This window comes from Dermochelys coriacea, chromosome 9 (assembly GCF_009764565.3).
Source record: "Dermochelys coriacea isolate rDerCor1 chromosome 9, rDerCor1.pri.v4, whole genome shotgun sequence".
NCBI classification, from domain to species: domain Eukaryota; kingdom Metazoa; phylum Chordata; order Testudines; family Dermochelyidae; genus Dermochelys; species Dermochelys coriacea.
This window is the reverse complement of record NC_050076.1, coordinates 97131492-97153436: the sequence shown is the minus strand read 5'-3', so window position 1 is coordinate 97153436 and position 21945 is coordinate 97131492. Positions and strand designations below refer to the sequence as shown.

General features: G+C 41.0%; 2 long non-coding RNA genes across 2 annotated transcripts in view; one reads left to right on the top strand and one right to left on the bottom strand.

Annotated features, from left to right (window-relative positions):
- Window positions 1-21945, top strand: part of LOC119861513 — a 211417-nt gene that overhangs the window by 164415 nt on the left and 25057 nt on the right. The gene's annotated exons all lie outside the window — the stretch shown is intronic.
- LOC122455830 lies at window positions 1870-21051 on the bottom strand. Its single transcript, XR_006274321.1, has 3 exons — window positions 20947-21051; window positions 10983-10994; window positions 1870-1883 (listed from the first exon to the last, which is right to left on the bottom strand). It is a non-coding gene; the product is annotated as an uncharacterized LOC122455830 (long non-coding RNA).

The window sequence follows — 21945 nt, the reverse complement described above, 5'->3', positions numbered from 1 at the left end:
AGGCCTGGGCTACAGTGGGAGGGGGTCGAACTAAGATATGCAACTTCAGCTACGCTATTCGCGTAGCTGAAGTCGAAGTATCTCAGTTCGACTTACCTGGCCATCTCACGGCAGCGAGTCGACCACGGCGGCTCCCCTGTCAACTCCGCTTACTCTTCCTGCCGAGGTGGAGTACAGGCATCGATTTGGGGATCGATTTATCGCGTCTAAACGATTTGGCGGGTAGTGAAGGCATACCCTTAGATTGACTGCGTTTCCTTTGTCTAAAAAAATCTGTTACTTTCTCAAAGAAGGAACTCAGGTTGGTTTGGCATGATCTACCTTTTGTAAAACCATGTTGTATTTTGTCCCATTTACCATTGACCTCAATGTCCTTAACTACTTTCCCCTTCAAAATGTTTTCCAAGACCTTGCATACTATAGATGTCAAACTAACAGGCATGTAGTTTCCTGGATCACATTTTTTCCCTTTCTTAAAAATAGGAACTATATTAGCAATTCTCCAATCATACAGTACAATCCCTGAGTTTACAGATTCATTAAAAATTCTTGCTAATGGGCTTGCAATTTTATGTGCCAATTCCTTTAATATTCTTGGATGAAGATTATCTGGGCCCCCCGATTTAGTCCCATTAAGCTATTCGAGTTTCGCTTCTACCTCACATATGGTAATATCTACCTCCATATCCTCATGCCCATTTGTCATGCTACCAATATCCCTAAGATACTCATTAGCCTTATTAAAGATTGAGGCAAAGTATTTGTTTAGATATTGGGCCATGCCTAGATTATCCTTAACCTCTACTCCATCCTCAGTGTTTAGTGGTCCCACTTCTTCTTTCTTTGTTTCTTCTTATTTATATGTCTATAGAACCTTTTACTATTGGTTTTAATTCCCTTTGCAAGGTCCAACTCTACTTGACTTTTAGCCTGTCTCACTTTATCCCTACATGTTCTGACCTCAATAAGGTAGCTTTCCTTGCTGATCACTTCCATCTTCTACTCCCTGTATGCTTTCTGCTTCTTCTTAATCACCTCTCTGAGATGCTTGGTCATCCAGCTTGGTCTACAGCTCCTGTCTATGATTTTTTCCCCTTTCTTGGGATGCAGGCTTCCGATAGCTTCTGCAGCTTTGACTTAAAGTAATTCCAGGCCTCCTCTGCCTTTAGATCCATAAGTTCTTCAGTCCGATCCACTTCCCTAACTAATTTCCTTAATTTTTGAAAGTCAGCCCTTTTGAAATCAAAAACTCTAATCACATATTTATTTTTGTTTATCCTTCCATTCAGTTTGAACTGAATTAGCTCAGGTTTCAGAGTAGCAGCCGTTTTAGTCTGTATTCGCAAAAAGAAAAGGAGTACTTATGGCACCTGAGAGACTAACAAATTTATTTGAGCATAAGCTTTCGTGAGCTACGTGGAGATTACCTGGACATCTCCCAACCATCTCCCCCAAATTCCTAGTTTAAAGCTCTCTTTAAAGCATGATTTGAGGACTTCAGTAGCTCAGACATAGGTGAGAGGTTTATCGCAGGAGTGGATGCGTGAGATTCTGTGGCCTGCATTGTGCAGGAGGTCAGACTAGATGATCATAATGGTCCCTTCTCACCTTAATATCTATTAATCTATGAATCGATTTACAGCATTAGTGTAGACCAGCCCTCGGTGTGCAATAAGAGTGTCTACAGCTAGAAGCTAGTGCACTTTAAATTCACACTCTAATTTACTGAGTACTAACTTCCCCACGTAGCCAAGCCCTGACTATTAATCTGTGTGGAGGATTATGCCTTGTACGTTACCTTACAGGTCTCAATGTATAGCTTATACTTACCCTGGAGCAACCTGGCCCAGCCTGCCAAATGTAAGGACATCAAGAATCAAATTCTAAAAGTGTCTAGACATGTCTAGACATGTGCTGAGCTGCAAAGAATATGTGGATGCCATGGGAATTGTTTATATGTATACGTCAGCTGAGTCAACTTGCAATAAAAATAAAAGTCACTGCATTGGTATTTGCGTGAAAACAATTACTTTCCATTATTTGTTCTGATCACGCTAATAAACATACCGATAGATGCATTACTTTTCATTGTAAAAGCCAAGTGTGTCAAGCCCCGTTGTGTTAGTATTAAGAAAAGTAGTATGTAGGTCCTTGCCTAGCTACTGCACTGCCCTAAACACAATGCTGCTATAGTTAATGTATTAGTGCAAATTAACAACCATGCATATTTGCCAAAGCACTTTCATACTGGAAAAAATTGAGGAGAATGAATGGATAAAATGGAAACACATGGAAAAGCCCTTTAGAGAGAAGAGGGAGAATTTGCTAGTTGCTGCCTTTACTTTTAGACCCTCTTTCCTTGGGGCATTTCCTCCCTGAGGATTTCAATTTGCATTGCCTCTTTTGGGTGGTTCATAACTTTTCCAAACCAAGAGAAAATGCCCAAAGCAACAAGCTCCCTAACTTCTCCATTCTGCCATGCCCTCCTTTTGTGCTCTTATGCTAGATAGCAAGGCATAGGGCGAGAGTCTCCGCTTGTGTGCATGGGTGCCTCTCCTACAAAGCTTCCCATGCATGGGAAATGAGGCGTGGCTGTATATATGCTGGCAGGATTGTCACCAGGGAGCCTGAGGTCTTCAGTATTAAGGATCTGATCCAGCAAAACATGTAAGCACATGCTTAACTTCAAGCACATGAGTTGTCCCATGACTCTCATGTGTTTAAAGTTAAAACAGGCTTAAGACAGGGCCAAAAGCTTAAGCTGCTACCAATAAGCTAGAGAAGTAATACCACTGTCTGTTAGGGCACGTCTACACTATGGCAGGGATCGACGCTCTGAGGCCTGGTCTACACTGGGGTGGGGTCACGAGCTAAACTGGTCTAAGTTACACAACTTCAGCTACGAAAATAGCGAAGCTGAAGTTGACGTACTTAGAGCTACTTACTGCGGTGTCTTCACTGCAGAAGGTTGACTGCTGATGCTCCCCCGTCGACTCCGCCTACACTTCTCGCTCCGGTGGAGTATCGAAGTTGACGGGAGAGCGCTCAGCGGTCGATTTATCGCGTCTTCACTAGACATGATGAATCGATCCCCACTGGATCAATCACTCCGGAGGTAAGTGTAGACATGCCCTGAGATAGATCCAGCGGCAGTCAATTTAGTGAATCTAGTAAAGACCCGCCAAATCAATGGCAGATCGCTCTCCAGTCGATCCCTGTACTCTACCCCCGACGAGAAGAGTAAGGTAAATAAATAAACAGGATTTTCTCCCATCGACTCCCTGTGGTGTAGACCCCGCGGTAACTCGACCTAAGGTATGTCGACTCCAGCTACGTTATTCATGTAGCTGGAGTTGCGTAGCATAGGTCAACTTACCACGGTAGTGTAGACATAGCCTGAGTAAGTAGAAAGTTTTATGCTTTTTTATGAAAGCCAGCCACAAGAGGGAGACATTTCCACATGCATTAAACTCGTGTCTGGTTATTACACATGTAACCGAGGACAGGACTTGTACCAATATGTAGCTGTCTATGCAATATCAGACCTGTGCTAAAGCAATTTCCCCATATTGGGCCACATTCTGCTGTAATTTCATGTGTGCAACTCCATTGTGTTCAATGGAGTTGCTCATACGTAACTGAGATTAGAGTTAGATTAATTGGGCCAGAATAACTCACACAAGTAGATCCATTGACTTCAGTGGAACTATTTAGAGGAGTGAGTGTTTATTATGCTGTATGGAGGGTTCACAGTCAGGTCCCTTGTGTCTTGAAATGGCTAGTTCCAATTCATTGCACAATAAAAAAGACCACCAAGGATTTCATGTGAAGTTTTCATCTAGTGGTTGGGCATGTACAGAGATACAGAAAGATAAGAGGGATCCTCAGGCAATGTTTGAAAGCCATGCGTGAAAGGATATGAAACTGGTAGACTGCATCAACATAATCTGAAGGTACTTGTTCCTGAGTTCCAAGCAGCTGGCCAAGTCTCTATATGACAGGGTTGATGATGGGAAGAAAAAAGAAAAGACAGAGCTGAGTAAGTGTAATAAATTCATAATTAATTCTGGAGACTTAGATGAGAACTTAAAGTAGAGATTCAGGCTATTTTCCTTTGGAAATTGTTTTTCACTGGTATGGGGTGATTAAATAGTTGTCAGATATTTTGCAAATAGAGTGTTATGGCTATAATCCACTGATTCATGACTCAATTTAGCTCTGAAGCTTATGGTATTGCAGATGTCTGTGGTATTACAGATGTCTATGCTGGTTAGCAGGAAAAAGACAAACCTGAGGAATCTACATCACGGAAAAATGACACATGACAAGTGAAGGCTTGGGAAGCATTATGAAAAAGTATTTCCATACAAATCAGGCCCACAGCCCCACCAAATTCTTAAGTGTTTTTTTTCTGATGTATCTAATCATTGGTATAAAGCCAGACCATGTTGAAATTTTGAAGGAAGCTGATTGTATTCAGATGTTCACCCTTTGTCTTTGTTGATCAAATTAAATACTAGTGAGTGTTAGGTCTGTTATCTCTGTCAAAATAAATGTATTCCTTGTTTTCATTTTGCATTACTTAAGTTTGTTCTACAGCAGCATATTTGTTGGGGCATGAAAATGGCATCAGGTATATTTATGATACAAATTATAGGGCTAAAGTTTATCTGTTTTTTCCCCCCAGGCTAAAATTGCCTTTGCAAAAATGAATAGCAGGCCCAAACTGAGTACTTGTGCTTTTGACTATCTGATTTATCTCTGCAAAATTCAGGCACTATTTAGAAATACAGATTATATTTGCAACTGAATTAAACGTGCAAATGTGCCTCCAGAAAAGGATGATGGACTTGTGAAAATATTGCCCTTTAGATTTACTTTAGCTATGAATAGCGTGAACTGATTTGTAGGACATTGGGGAAATTTATTCCAACATCTAATATATTAAAGGGACTGACATGATGATAGAGACATTGTGCTTCCAATTAGACTAAAACCCTGAATGGCTACTCAAACTGGAACATCATCTCTGCATTTTGCACTAAACTATGAAATCATTAACACTCAGAATTTCCAATGGCAGCAATGATTTGCGTACATGCCCTTTTTCACATGCCTTGCTTGCATGTGTATAGCACTCAAGCTATTGCACAGATTAGGATTTGCATGGATGTGTACATGCCCAGAACTGTACGTGTATATGGGGTGCTCTGCAACACACAAGTTGGGTGCATGCTGTTTTTAAAATAACCCTACTATTACAAATCCGATTTATTTCAATAGTTTAAGGACCAACCAATCCTTACTCTACACCCCACTAACGACATATTCTCTTCAAAACACATTGGTATTTGGTGAGCACTGTGTTTGTTCCCATATTCCTTTCCACATAGAGGGTTCTTCCAGTCCCATGGTATATCCTCTGACTTTCACTGCCCTGCAGAGGCTCTTTTAATTCCCTGCCTTTTACATTCTCTGAATTTTCCCAGTTCTTTGAACCATCCACATCAACCATCACTTGCAACAGATGACAGACTGTCCTACAAATCTGTGACAAATAGCTGGATTACATGCAGGGCACAACCTTCCCACTAACATAGATGATGTGAATAGCTTCTGTTTATTGATAGGTTTCAAGGCCAAGCCGGCATCAGTGGAATTCAATATGTCTAGACCCAGTTCAATTGTTGGCTAATAGCTCTAGGTGAATGATGATAGTATTAGAACAATATTATTATTGTTACAAAAAAGGACCAAATCTTCATCTGGGTAAATCAGTGTGGCATCAATGAAGCCAAGGGAGTTTCACTTATTTACCCCAGCTAGAATCTGGTACCCAGAGACTTGGACCTTGTCTGTTAGTTAAAGTTTTGGTGTTTTAACGGTGACAGCATAGATAAAGTGACCCACCACCCCTTGTGTAGAAACAGTTATACTGATCTAAAAGTGCATATGAGAATATGGCTTATTTTAATTCATGAACTGAAATAAGCTATACAAGTATAAGGTACCTTTATACCAGTATATCCATGTCTACACTAGAGTTTTTATTGGTACAGCTAAATTGTCAAAAATACCACCCGCACTGATGTGGTTATATTAATAAAACTTTTAAAATGTAGAATCAAAGTCAAGTGTAGCAGTCACCTGATTCTTGTGATCCCTCTGTAACTTTCTGGAACAACTAGCAACCATTTCTATAAGTTTCTAACACTCAGATGGGAAACGACTGTTGAGTGGGTGTTTTCTTTTTAATTATAAGAACACACTTAAGGAACCTTCTGTACATAAATATGAGTGCCCTTTAAAAACACTTGCTTTTCTATTCCATTAACGACAGGGATTATAGAATTGGGTGGAGATAGACTTGAGAGAGAAGTCTATCTGCAGCATGGTCCCTTAGATCTTTTGAAAAATAAATGCAAAATTTGCATAAATTGTTGAAGGCTGTTTTATCAACTGAAATGTGTAGGCTGGCTTTTCTGTCGGCTTCTGTGCCAACTACCATAGGTAAGCAAATAACATGGCAACACTCTGATTCCAGAGCACCATCTACATATTTCTCTATGCACTCAGCAGGAATTTTTCATTTTATGCATCATTTATAATTTGCTGCAGTGATTATGAGAAGTCAATATACATCTTTATTTAACACAAAGAGTATAAAGGCTTGATTTTTCATTCTTACCTAAATGCCAACTCCACTTTTTATGTCTGAAATTTGGTGGGGCAAATTCTGTGGAGACAATATTACACCTGCAATTAAACTGATGCAGTAAGGATATCTAACTATCTGATATATTAGATATTAGTATAAGTTGGGTGCACAACTGATGAAAAGACCGTACTCAAAGAGTAATTATCAATGGTTTGTTGTCAAACTGGGAGGGTGTATATAGTGGGGCCCCACAGGGGGTCCATCATGGGTCTGGTATTATGGAATAGTTTCATTAACAATGTGGATAATGGAGTGCAGAGTACAGTTCTAAAATTTGCAGTTGACACCAAACTGGAAGGGGTTCCAAGCACTTTGGAGGACATGATTAGAATTCAAGATGACCTTGACACATTGGAGAATTGGTCTGAATTCAGCAAGGTGAAATTCAATAACGACAAGTGCAAAGGACTTCATTTAGGAAAGAAAATTCAAGCACACAAATAAAAAATGGGAAATAATTGACTAGGCAGTAATAGTGCTGAAAAGGATCTGGGAGTTATAATGGATCAGAAATTAAATATGAGTCAGCAATGCGTTGCAGCTGCAAAAAAGGATAATAACATTCTGGGGTGTATTTACATATGTAAGACATATATGTAAGACACAGGAAATAATTGTCTTGCTCTAGTTGGCACTGGGGAGGTTGCAACTGGAGTACTGTGTTTAATTCTAGGTGCCATGCCACACTTTAGGAAAAGATGTGACAAATTGGAGAGAGTTCAGATAAGAGCAACAAAAATGATAAAAGGTTTAGAAAACCTGACCTATATGCAAAGGTTTAAAAAAACAGGGCATGTTTAGCCTTAAGAAAAGAAGACTGAGTAGGGACTTAATAACTGTCTTCAAATATCTGAAAGGCTGTTATAAAGAGGATGGTGATCAATTGTTCTATATGTCCACTGAAGGTAGAACAAGAAGGAGATTTAGGTTAGGTAATAAGAAAAACATTCTAACTCTAAGGGTAGTTAAGATCCGGAATAGGCTTCCGTGGGAGATTGTGGAATCCCCATCACTGGGGGCTTTTATGATCAGGATGGACCAACACCTGTCAGAAGTGGTCTAAGTTGACTTGGTCCTACCTCAGCACAGGAGGATGGACTTGATGACTTCTCATGGTCCCTTTCAGCCCGACATTTCTATGATTTTGTGGTTAGAACACTGATCTCACTAAGATTGGTCCATCCATAAATAATGGCAGGCACAAAACAGGAGACTAAGACTTTAAAAATGTGGTCAATATAGGACTGTCCTTGTCAAGAGTCTTCTCCTTGACTTCAGTGTTATATACATCGGCTCTTATTTCTTCACCATTTCCAGATTGTTGATCCCCCACTGAACTGCTCCCAATAGAAGTTTGTCAGTCAGAGGAAAGAAAGCCTGCCTCTTCTCCTGAATGTACTTTAGCTTGTTTACAGACAGTTCAGGGGACTAGCTGAGGTTTCTTGATCCTCAAGCTATGAGTTTTCCATTATGGACCATATTCTCAGCTACTACAAATGTTCATTGTTCCATCAACTTTGAGCCTCAATAGTTTACACAAGTTGAGGATCTGTGCCTATGCCTTTTCAGTCTGTTTGCTGTGGCTGTATTTATGATTTTTTTGACATTTCAGTAGGGTGCCGGATGCAGTCCGAGGTCAATGTTTGCAGGGATGGAAGAAAAAGGTGATATTAAGTAGACGGTATTCTGGCAGGGGTACATAGTTAATATCTGAGGTTGCTGATTTGATAAGGAGATGTGACAATATATTCATTTTTTGTTTTGAACAATATCAGCTAAAAGATTTTTGCAAAATTTGATGTAAATCAAAAATGTGTTCATGAATGCTGGGTCTTTCTATGTAGTTTGAAATAACACATTACAGTTTAAGACTTGTTGAAGCTTTTACAGTTTCACTGGTGCCATTTTCGCCAGTCAAAATAGCTCTATGTACTGATGAAGACAGACTTGGGAATTCCTTAGGAAGAAAAAAACATTTATTATCCAGGAAAATCAGCCGTTTCCACATGAGCAAATACAAATAAAGCAAAGTAAAGTAGAAAATATATTGAAGCAAACAGATTTAGCAGATTATATGGTCTAGTTAAACAAGACCCAGTTATGTCTAGTCTGACTTAGCTCCAATCCTCAGGTTCATTAAGGAGCTCATGGGAACTCCAAATTGAAAAGAAAGGCCACGTAAGATTTCAGTGTCTTGTCTAATGACCATTAAAATGACTATCCCTTTTCTGATATAGCTCTTTTTATGGAAAACATAGGGTAGATCTTCAGCTGCGGTAAATTGGCATATCTCCTTTGAATTCTTTTGACTCAGTTTACTCCAGGGGAGCATCTGACCCATCGCTTTATATTTGGCAGAGCTCTTCATTTTCTGATTTTGGTTTCTCCTGTGTGAGAGATGCTTTTGATCAGATACTGCCCTTTTTGTTTGTATTCAAATGGGGGGGTAGCTGGATCCCTAGTGGCTAGATGACCCTCTCTCCTTCTCCAGCCTATATTTGCTCTCTGGGGGATGTAGCTGACTAAACAAGCTTGCTACAAGTGAAGTCATGGGTAATTCTTTGATTTTCAATGTTTTTCTCACTCTGCATTCTGCTGATATGCTGCATATTGTGTCAGTAAAATGAGAGACAAAGGCTTGAGAGGATGCAGGGCAGCTGAGAAGTGAAGGTAGAAAAGTAGCCTTAAGCCATCTGATCTTGGGCTGATCTGCTCTAAGACAGTCCCTCGGGCACAATGTAGAGAAGCCTGATGGCTGCTCTGATTTGTACCAGCTGTCAAGGACCATGAGAGAGCATTCCAACCACTGCAAATCACCAAAACACAGGGACTCTTTGGCCAAGTTCTCTTTCCCCCAGTCAGGCCCCCTGTACCAGCTCCATTTAGAAGTTGCTACTGCAGCATTACACCCTATATGTAGGGGTAGATACTTTAGGGGTAAAGTAATCGGCTTTAGTTCACACTTTGTGTCTCAGGAGTGGTGCAAACCTTCCCTTGCACAGCCCAAGATCTACCCCATAAGCCATTTTACAGCAACTTTTAGTAAGTGGGATTACAAAACACACTTTAACTAACCTGTTCTTTATTATGACCCCTATTGAATTACAAAATCTCATTTGATCCATGTCCACTCTTAGAACAAAACAGACTGTAATCAATACTTCAGATGCTTCAAACTCAGATGATCTATGGTTCCTGTTTAGAAAACATTAGCCAGTAGTGAAGAAATCAAATTAAATTGTTCATCTGTTTAGTTTCGTTATAATGGCATCTGAACAATTTAGTCTTAAAAACTTCCATAACGCATAGAAAGTTGTTTTTTTCCCCAGTGCAATTATGATTAGAGATGATGGATTGCCAAAAAGTCAAGGAATAGTGACTCTTCTGCATCATTTTCAGAGACTGGAGAGGAGCTGGGAAGCCACTAAACTATCCAACTGAGTGCAGTGCACTAATATCCAGCCATTAAAGCTAGGGAAGGACAAACCTGCTTGGATACAACAAGAAATGATCCAAATCTTTTCCTCAAACTCATCTTTTTTTTTCCTGATCTTTGAAAATAAGGTAGCTCACCCCTCCTACTCTACTTTTATTTTCTACCCTTCTGCACTTTCCTCTCAGACTCAGCCACTCTGTTATTTTTACAATCCTACCATCTCCCATATCTTAACACTCCAACCTTATTTATCAGCCATTCAGAATTCTCACTCTGGGACAGAAATTATTCTGACAGGCAAGTGAAATATCATAGAATCATAGAATCATAGAATATCAGGGTTGGAAGGGACCCCAGAAGGTCATCTAGTCCAACCCCCTGCTCAAAGCAGGACCAAGTCCCAGTTAAATCATCCCAGCTAGGGCTTTGTCAAGCCTGACCTTAAAAACCTCTAAGGAAGGAGATTCTACCACCTCCCTAGGTAACGCATTCCAGTGTTTCACCACCCTCTTAGTGAAAAAGTTTTTCCTAATATCCAATCTAAACCTCCCCCATTGCAACTTGAGACCATTACTCCTCGTTCTGTCATCTGCTACCATTGAGAACAGTCTAGAGCCATCCTCTTTGAACCCCTTTCAGGTAGTTGAAAGCAGCTATCAATCCCCCCTCATTCTTCTCTTCTGCAGACTAAACAATCCCAGCTCCCTCAGCCTCTCCTCATAAGTCATGTGCTCTAGACCCCTAATCATTTTCGTTGCCCTTCGTTGTACTCTTTCCAATTTATCCACATCCTTCCTGTAGTGTGGGGCCCAAAACTGGACACAGTACTCCAGATGAGGCCTCACCAGTGTCGAATAGAGGGGAACGATCACGTCCCTCGATCTGCTCGCTATGCCCCTACTTATACAACCCAAAATGCCATTGGCCTTCTTGGCAACAAGGGCACACTGCTGACTCATATCCAGCTTCTCGTCCACTGTCACCCCTAGGTCCTTTTCCGCAGAACTGCTGCCGAGCCATTCGGTCCCTAGTCTGTAACGGTGCATTGGATTCTTCCATCCTAAGTGCAGGACCCTGCATTTATCCTTATTGAACCTCATTAGATTTCTTTGGCCCAATCCTCCAATTTGTCTAGGTCCTTCTGTATCCTATCCCTCCCCTCCAGCGTATCTACCACTCCTCCCAGTTTAGTATCATCCGCAAATTTGCTGAGAGTGCAATCCACACCATCCTCCAGATCATTTATGAAGATATTGAACAAAACGGGCCCCAGGACCGACCCCTGGGGCACTCCACTTGACACCGGCTGCCAACTAGACATGGAGCCATTGATCACTACCCGTTGAGCCCGACAATCTAGCCAGCTTTCTACCCACCTTATAGTGCATTCATCCAGCCCATACTTCCTTAACTTGCTGACAAGAATGCTGTGGGAGACCGTGTCAAAAGCTTTGCTAAAGTCAAGAAACAATACATCCACTGCTTTCCCTTCATCCACAGAACCAGTAATCTCATCATAAAAGGCGATTAGATTAGTCAGGCATGACCTTCCCTTGGTGAATCCATGCTGACTGTTCCTGATCACTTTCCTCTCCTCTAAGTGCTTCAGGATTGATTCTTTGAGGACCTGCTCCATGATTTTTCCAGGGACTGAGGTGAGGCTGACCGGCCTGTAGTTCCCAGGATCCTCCTTCTTCCCTTTTTAAAGATGGGCACTACATTAGCCTTTTTCCAGTCATCCGGGACTTCCCCCGTTCGCCACGAGTTTTCAAAGATAATGGCCAAGGGCTCTGCAATCACAGCCGCCAATTCCTTCAGCACTCTCGGATGCAATTCGTCCGGCCCCATGGACTTGTGCACGTCCAGCTTTTCTAAATAGTCCCCTAACCACCTCTATCTCTACAGAGGGCTGGCCATCTCTTCCCCATTTTGTGTTGCCCAGCACAGCAGTCTGGGAGCTGACCTTGTTAGTGAAAACAGAGGCAAAAAAAGCATGAGTACATTAGCTTTTTCCACATCCTCTGTCACTAGCTTGCCTCCCTCATTCAGTAAGGGGCCCACACTTTCCTTGGCTTTCTTCTTGTTGCCAACATACCTGAAGAAACCCTTCTTGTTACTCTTGACATCTCTTGCTAGCTGCAGCTCCAGGTGCGATTTGGCCCTCCTGATATCTTTCCTACATGCCCGAGCAATATTTTTATACTCTTCCCTGGTCATATGTCCAAGCTTCCACTTCTTGTAAGCTTCTTTTTTATGTTTAAGATCCGCTAGGATTTCACCATTAAGCCAAGCTGGTCGCCTGCCATATTTACTATTCTTTCGACTCATCGGGATGGTTTGTCCCTGTAACCTCAACAGGGATTCCTTGAAATACAGCCAGCTCTCCTGGACTCCCTTCCCTTTCATGTTAGTCCCCCAGGGGATCCTGGCCATCTGTTCCCTGAGGGAGTCAAAGTCTGCTTTCCTGAAGTCCAGGGTCCGTATCCTGCTGCTTACCTTTCTTCCCTGCGTCAGGATCCTGAACTCAACCAACTCATGGTCACTGCCTCCCAGATTCCCATCCACTTTTGCTTCCCCCACTAATATCATTTGTTTTTTCATTATAATCCATCATATGGCTGAGTGGATGTTGGGCTGGATTCTTTGCTTTGCCACGTTTTTACTCGGTGAACCAGGGAAAGGGAGGGGCAAAGAGATCTAAACAATTACAGATCTCTAATTCACAGCCCAGCCCTCAGCCCTGGAGCAGGTTAGAGAAAGCTTGGAATTGCTATAACCGACACCAGCAGGCAAGGATCACCAAGGGGCCATATGCCCACTGAGCATAAGCAGAACATGGCTCATTCCAGCCCCTCCTCTTCCCCATTCCTGACATGCCCATTGTGCTGGGGATGGGAACTGTGGGAGCTGTGAACTCCCCCATGTCAGAACAATCCCAGCCACAGGATGTGGCCAGTCTGTGAGCCTTTTGCATCACCTGAGCAGTGGCAAAGAAATGGAAAAGGGCAGAAGATCCTTTTCTGCTTGGATGGACCATTTCATGGCAGTGTTCTGAGACTGTGTAAGTGGTCTTCCTAGTGGTACCCTCCCATCCAGGTCTGTGCTAAATCAATATGCTTCAATGTACCTGTTTTTGGGTGTCCAAATTGGTGACACATAGGGATGCAATTTTGCTTGGATCGACCCCGACTTCTGTCTAAAGCTGAGCCCCCAAAGCAAATGGAAATGTTTGCCATTTTTGACTTAGGTTTTTATTCACAACAGGCTATATAATGCCTCCTAGACACTGCCTGCAGTGCAGGGCAGTATGGACACTCCAAGGCCAGAAAGAGCTTTAGGAGTGAGGAGTGCAGTTTTGTGGCTGGAGATTGCAAGTGCTGCAATCCTTAGGGTTTTGTTGTCCTTTTGTGAATGGTGGGGTGTAGCTCTACAGACTGCAGGAAGAACAGAGCCCTGCACACCCAAGTGACAGGCATGGTAGCACAGGTGCAGCGGCTGCTGTGGGATTTTAGAATCAAGCTTTGGTGGTTTATTTCAAGACATTTAGAAATGAGTCTGAGATGCCCCAGATTCCACTTTCTACAGTTTGTGGCTGGAATAAAAGTGTTTCTGTCCAGATCGTTTAGCTATATACAGTTTAAAGCTTTTTGCTCCACATTTTGATGAGTCCTTGGGAGCAGTTACACTGACATCTGTGATATTTGGCTGATCTTGAAGTTCTTCCCCTCCCCAGATGATTTTCAGTTTGTTCTGAAGTATCTTATGTTCTGCAAACATTAATGGTGGTGCCCTTGAGGATGGAGTTAAAAACATTTCTCTTTTTCTTTAAAACAAAGTGACTGTTTCCCTTCCCCTCCTCCCATTCTGCAGCAGGAGAAATGGATTTTAACTCAAATATTGCATAAGGCTTTTAAGGTAGATTCATTGGGAGTGAAGTTTATGTAAGGCTGCCTGTTATTTTGGTGCAAGGCATAGAATATGATAAATCAAACCCCAAACCTGCAACATGTGAGTCTATATAAATTATTCTGCTCTATGGCAGTTGTGAAAGATACTCGACTTTGCTAGATGATCATTTGTTTAGCTTAACTACCTAGCCAGAAAGATAAGCCAGATATTGCTGAAAATGTGGTCGTATTCACCAGCGATCTCTCTAATGACGTATAAGTCAATTCTTTATATCAGCCAGTCAAATCCGGGTAGCTGGATCAACCTATCATGCAATTACTTTAATTAAGAATGGAAAATGCTATACACTGCAAGGTAGTATATATCAAGTGGCTGTATTTTCACCATCCTTTATTGATTAGGCAACTTCATTGTACATGAGATGAGATTATTCTTCTATGTTGAAAAATTCATAAACCAAACAATGGACATGTTAGGCATTGTTTAGTGAATTAAACTTGGTGCAATTCATCATCTCTGAGTTTTGTGTATACCAATTCATCAAAACTCCAGTCTTGTCAGTTACTATCTTAATTAAATAATAATTTCCACATCCAGTCCCTCTGAAGGGGTTGGCAGGATAAATTTATAGTCGGTCAAAGCTAACACAATAGTGAATCTTGCGTGATCACAGTACAAATGTAACCACAGCTGAGTGACTTATTTCTTTTTTTTTATGAAAGGAGAATTTACATATGCCCTATTTTATTTTTACCACCTGGAAGATCCTGTTTTAGAAATGAATTATATACTGCCACTCCATGTAAATAATCTGGTTTTCCTCCGTATGTTTCTTTGAATCCTGCAAATCTTTGTTCATGAGAATAGTCCTTCCTGTTATGAGTAATTCCACTGGTTTCACTGGGACTATCTGCATGAGCAGTGAGCCCCCAACTAAAACCTCTCCAACGCATCATCAAGGATCTACAACCTATCCTGAAGGACGAGCCATCGCTCTCTCAGATCTTGGGAGACAGACCAGTCCTTGCTTACAGACAGCCCCCCAATCTGAAGCAAATACTCACTCACCAGCAACCACACACCACACAACAGAACCGCTAACCCAGGAACCTATCCTTGTAACAAAGCCCGTTGCCAACTCTGTCCACATATCTATTCAGGGGATACCATCAGAGGGCCTAATCACATCAGCCACACTATCAGAGGCTCGTTCACCTGCGCATCTACCAATGTGATATATGCCATCATGTGCCAGCAATGCCCCTCTGCCATGTACATTGGCCAAACTGGACAGTCTCTACGTAAAAGAATGAATGGACACAAATCAGACGTCAAGAATTATAACATTCAAAAACCAGTTGGAGAACACTTCAATCTCTCTGGTCACTCGATCACAGACCTAAGAGTGGCTATACTTCAACAAAAAAGCTTCAAAAACAGACTCCAACGAGAGACTGCTGAATTGGAATTAATTTGCAAACTGGATACAATTAACTTAGGCTTGAATAGAGACTGGGAATGGATGAGTCATTACACAAAGTAAAACTATTTCCCCATGGTATTTCTCCCTCCCACCCCACCCCCCACTGTTCCTCTGATATTCTTGTTAACTGCTGGAATTAGCCTACCTGCTTGTCACCATGAAAGGTTTTCCTCCTTCCCCCCCCCTGCTGTTGGTGATGGCTTATCTTAAGTGATCACTCTCCTTACAGTGTGTATGATAAACCCATTGTTTCATGTTCTCTGTGTGTGTGTATATAAATCTCTCCTCTGTTTTTTCCACCAAATGCATCCGATGAAGTGAGCTGTAGCTCACGAAAGCTTATGCTCTAATAAATTTGTTAGTCTCTAAGGTGCCACAAGTACTCCTTTTCTTTTTACTTACAGGAGTATAAGTGTTCGTGGGGTCAGTCTCTATGAAATGGTGGGGCTAGCAGATTACCACAGATGGCAAGCTAATAGGTGATAATATAGCACCTTTCTGCCAAAGAACCCAAGCTAACTTGCAAATAGGGCTGGCTGGAAAACAACAATTCTGTTTAGCAAAACATTTAGTGATTCAAAATCTGTTTTTCATTCTGATGCGGAATGAGAGAGAAAGAGGCAGGAAGACATTTTGACTGTCTTACTCCGTAACTCAGTGTTCAGGACATTCACTTGGGATGTGGGAGATTGATTTGAAGCAGGGACTTGAAACAACAAAAAAGCATGCTCAGCATTTAAGGGCTGTCAACAAAATTGCATTTTTCAACAGATTGGACGTTTATTTGGTCCAAAATATTTTTACGAGCTCTTACAAATATTAAAGTTGAGATTTTCAAAGGGAGTTGGGCACTTAAATTAGTCTCCCAAAACTTTTATGGGAGTAGATAATTATTAATAGACACATTTTATAAGGGGGCAAAGTGAGGCACATGTGAGTAACGTGGTAGGACTGGGAGCAATACCCCAGTGTCTTCACTATCCTGCTCTAAAAACCAGACAATATATCTTCAGTGTAAATAGATGCCATAAACAACTTCAGTGTGGAATATTATTGTTCCAGGCTTCTTTAGATTTTGCAAGGCTGCTTTGCTGATTTCTCCATGTCCATCAAATCTGTTCCTGGCAGTGATTTTTGTTCTTGTATATGTGTGTAATAATTAACTCATTCAGCAGTGATTAGCCACCCCTTATTCACTAACTGGTAGGGTTGCTACTTTTTGCCCCTTACAGACAAAACAGGGACAGAGAAGAATTTCTCTTGTTCCTCCGTGATGCTCCCTGCCCCTTTACGTTGGCTGCTAATCACAGGTGTCCTGACTTATTTAAGGAAACATAGTATCACCAGCCTAATGCAGTCTGTGCCTAGAAGTGACTGCTCATCACAGCCACACAGCTTATGTTTCTCTGCATCATTTCTGCTATTATCAGTGCCCCTGTGTTTAGGGGAGGAAAATGAGATATTTTGCATTCATTGCAGAAGCACTGCAGCCTGCATGATGACACCGATTGAATCAGAACTGTCTCCATCAAATTGCAGGTGGCAATCTCATTAACTCAGCAGCTTCTGCGTTTTAGTCATATCATCCCATAGTTATGTCACAGATGAAGCCATTTCGTAAACACTTTTTCAGCCTGCCTAGATGCTCGTATGTCAACTAACACAGATGTCTAACAAGTTATATCCCTGTTAAAACAGATGATGATGCACTTCAGCTATGATGAAGGAATGGACTATGCAGATGTGTTATTGTGGGGCTACAAACGGATACAGGATGTGTTCATATCACAAGGAATTATAGAAGTTATTTCTAGAAAAAGTGCACAGCTAAAACCCTTTGCATTTATAATTCAAACAAATTTCTGTGAAACTTGCGGGTTTTGCTTTGTGTGAGGTTCAACAAGCCTTGACCTGAAATCATGTAAAAACTGAAAGCCAAACTAAACTCAAATGGTCAATCTTTGCATATGTTTTTAAAAAGCCACATATATTGTTTGGTGGGGCATTTAACATGAAACTAATTTCTTTCTATACTGTTCACTGTACATTTAAATTCTTAAGAACTCTGCCTCTCTGCAGAAAGAGCAAAGATTTTATTCTCCGAACTGCTGCAGACTCTAACAGAGGAGATGTACACAATGTGCTCTCTCCAGGAGAATTTACTTATTGGTTATTCTTGTTGATTTCCCTTAATCTGAAAAAAGTCATATTTTGGACTTAAAATATATTTTTTCTTCTTAATGTATGGTATCATGACAAGCTGCAGCTAGTAGCTGCCAATCTTTCCCTGTTATCTCCTGGAAGTGGAATTCAGCTGAGGTTCACGGAAAAGGACCAAGTTTCAAGTTCCCAATTAGCTTTTGTTTTGAGAGGCTGACACTAATATTTGTTATGAGAATTCTGCTAATAATTATAATACTGCTACTTTAGAGTTCTATCCATCTTCCATCTAAGAATCTCAACATGTACATAATAGCAGAATGGCTATACTGCGTCAGACCAATGGTTCATCTAGTCCAATATCCCCTCTTCTGATAGTGGCCAGAGTCAATCAGACAATCATTAATGACTAAACCTACTCCTATTAACGTAGATCAATATTATCTCCATTTTACAGATGGAAAAACTGAGTCACAGAGAAGTGAATGACCTAATTTTCAAAGGTGCTGAGCACCCATGACTCCTGCTTAGATTAATGGGAGTTGGAGATGCTCCTCACCTATAAAAATCAGGTTTGATGCGAGTCTCCTAGTCATAAGTCACTGCTTGGTCAGTAACTAGAAGCATTGTTTTTGCATTAGTAAGTATATCTCTGTCTCTCATAGCTCAAATGCACACCATGAAAGGCATTAAGAAAATATCAGGGCAGGCAATGAAAAAAAGTTTGGGATGAATTCTTCAGCAAAAGCAAATCTTCTATAACCTTGTTTTTATAATTCCACATTCCTGAGGTAAACTGATAACTATAAAAATGAGGGATAAATGATGGCCAATTAGCAGCTGAATTAGCTGAGGGCCAAGCATGGGGACTTGATTAAAAATAAATCTTTGCTATCACTTTAATGGTACTTGCTGTAACTCTCCACTGCCTCAGCTCTGTTGTATGCAGTCTTTTATAATGAACATGCTCTCTTGCAGCTTATTTAAGAAAACAAGCAAATTGTACTGTCTATTTAGCGTTAATTAAAAAAATGAATCAATAAGGGAATATCCTTTATGAAAAGAGACAATTGAAAGGTGTTATTACTCTGTTTAATTTCTACTTCTGGTTTATTTTGTTTTTCTTCCATGCAGCAGCAAAATGAAAACACAGAATATGCTGTTCTGTAAGGCAGGTTTGTAACAGTACCATCCAACATAGGTAAGGAGTAGCACATATGCCCCAAGAGCAGGGCCGGGACTAGACTGACTCTGAGAGTCACAACCTGGTCTCAGTTTCTCCCTGGGAGTGGGAAATAATTTGCACCAAACCTTTTGAAGCTAAGGGTCCACCCCTGCCCACCCACTCCCCACCCATTGGCATGGGAGGGGGATTAGTGGGGTGTCTGGAAAACTAGAATTCAGTTTTACACAAAATGTTGAGGTGTTCACCTTTGTTTTCATTCCACACTGGAAAGAAAATGAGACCTTTTGGGTGGGGAAAAAGGGAGAACATGACTAAGACCCACCTCAGAATAGTCAATAGAGCAGTGGTCAGGGCACTCACCAGGGATGTGAGAAACCTGGGCTTAAGCTCTGCTCTGCCTGGCTCTGCCTGGCTCTGGTGAGTCTCTTGCTCACTCTGATTTTGACCAGAAATTCCTTCCTGGACCTGAGAAGCCTCCCAATGAAATGTTAATCAAAACTGGTGCATCATTTCTGCAGAAAGTTTTAGTTCAGAGTATTTGGCATTTTCTGTCTCTCCCCCCTACCCCCAAAAAATTCATTGAAAAATTCCCAACAAACTCTAGGGATTAGTTGCCCAATAACTGCTATTTTAGCACTGAGCAGGCCCTGGAAATATGGGAGAGTAAAGCACACAGCTAGTCTAATGATTGAGACCAAAGGGAAGTGCTATTGGTGGTATCCCTGATCCACAATTTGATACCCATGCACACTTTGTGTGAGCTTCATTTAACACAAATATAAGAAACAAGACACCCCCTTTAGGACAGTCAGACTCCTCACTATGAGTTAAACATGTGCCTGCTACACATGGACCAAGCTAGTAAACCCGTACTTACATGAGAGTCCCAGTAAAGATGATCACTCCTGTCAAGGAGCGAGAACGTTGGCAACAAGGTGGGGGAATCTTCATGCAGCCGAACTCCTTTGCTGGTTGACAGCTCCTTTTTAATATCATCTCTTGGAAAGGGAGGGGAGACACCCAGAGTGTTGCTGACTTCTTCAGCTGGAAGCACTTGTTTGCTCCAGCGGGACCATCTCCTTCCCAGTGCAATCCCACTGCCATCCATGGAAGTGGGGGCAGAGTCACTGACAGTTTCAAGGCTCAGTGGCTACAGAATATCTCTAATGGCACTGTATAGTGGTGACTGTCTCCTGGGATTTGAGCGTTGGTCCATTGGATGCAGAGCCTGAGCCATGTGGCTGTTGCTGAGCTCACACTTCTACGATTTAAAAAACAAACAAACCTGTAACAGATCTAAAAGGCTACTGCTATATTTCTGTTTTTATTTGCACATCATGAAGCAGTGGTTTCTCCCAAATTCTGTATTTGTTTAGAGGAAACCAGCTCCGCAGACCCTTTATAGCAAGACGTGGCAGGATTAGATACCAGAGTGATCCTTTATTTGCATATTGAGCCAAGTGAAAGTGGAAATAATTCTGTGTGCAGTTAAATATGTCCAAGTTGTTTTACACCTAGTTCAAAACAAAAATTGAGTTTATCACCATGAATTCAGGTTGCAGAAATCTCAGAAAAGATGCCCACGTAAAATGGAAAAAACTTATCACAAAGGCTGCATATTTCTCCTTCTTCAATACAAACAAGCATTCTAATTCTTCTATGTCCCTTGCTGCATATCTTTTAAAATGCCAGATAATGCACTTGTTATTTTCCTACATGACATTACACATTTCATTAGCACTTTTTGTTTGCTTTTTTGTTTTGTGGCTGTGAGATTTGTTTTGCAAGTATCTTACACTTCATCTCATACTTGCTGTCTCTTATTTTCCCATCAAGCCAACTCTAACTCTCTGTCTCAAAGACTCTTCCAAGTGGCAGTTTTTGGCTGAATCCAAGCTCTTTCCCAACTCGGACTAACCTCTGTCAGTCTCAGTGATCATTGTACACATATAACTAGGCTTGAAAGGAATAGCTTTTTATTGGTAAATGTTGATTTCACCATACACATACAAACTGCCGGAAAAATATTCCCATTGATAATAGTCAAAATTTACAAAGTAGGAAAAATGCTTCTTGAGCACGTATTAGAATTTGATTCAAGAATATTTGTTTTGTATATTTTGACATGTGATGTTGACAATTTTTGTTTTAACAGTTAACTTTTTAATTTCAATGCGTGATGCCATCAAATAATTATTGTTTGATCCTCCCCATTATCTGACCTCCCATGATTACTGACAGCTGTGAAAATTTAATTAAATAAAAGATAAAAATGCTTAAAAATAAACATCTATTGAAATGATAACAAAATAAAGATTGAATTCTGTCAAGTCTATCTATCATACATCCTGTAAGTTGCTCGCCACCCTCAGCTCCCATAGAAAACAATGGAGCTTGTGGATATTCAGCATCTTGCAGGTTTGAGCCCACAACAGTATTTCACTTTTTTTTTTTTTTTTTTTTTTTTACTGAAAACGGTCCCAGCATTCCTGAATTTTGGAGAAATTCAGATCTAGATCCAGATTTGTGGGTGATGCACTATAACAGGAATGAATCAAACCTCAGGTCACGCACACCTGAATGTCAGGAGAGTTTGATGTCAGTCCAGATCTTACCCCTATGGTTCCAGCCTATCTCTCTTTCTTGCTGTTGCAAACTACTTGCTTTGACTGTTCATTATCCATGCAGAATGATCAGTCACTAAAGTTTCATGGTAATTTTCCAGTTCTCTAACTAGGAGACTGGAATTTTTACAGACAGGAAGAAGAAAATCAAAGTTTGAAGATGGTGACACAGGAACATCAAATGCAGACACATATAGAGGAGCGGTCACAAGATTTTCCCATGATGTGAACACTCTTGTTAAAAAACCCCACACTCGTACAAATACTGGTGAAAAAAAATCAATATTTGGATGTTATGACTACTGGGGAAGTGAAATTGTGGGTTTTATTCAAATGATTTTTTTGCCAGTACCTCTTTTCACATCTTCAGTTTTGTCTTGAGGATACTTGAAAGGGCTACCTTTTGAAAAAGGACCCATTTAGCACTTT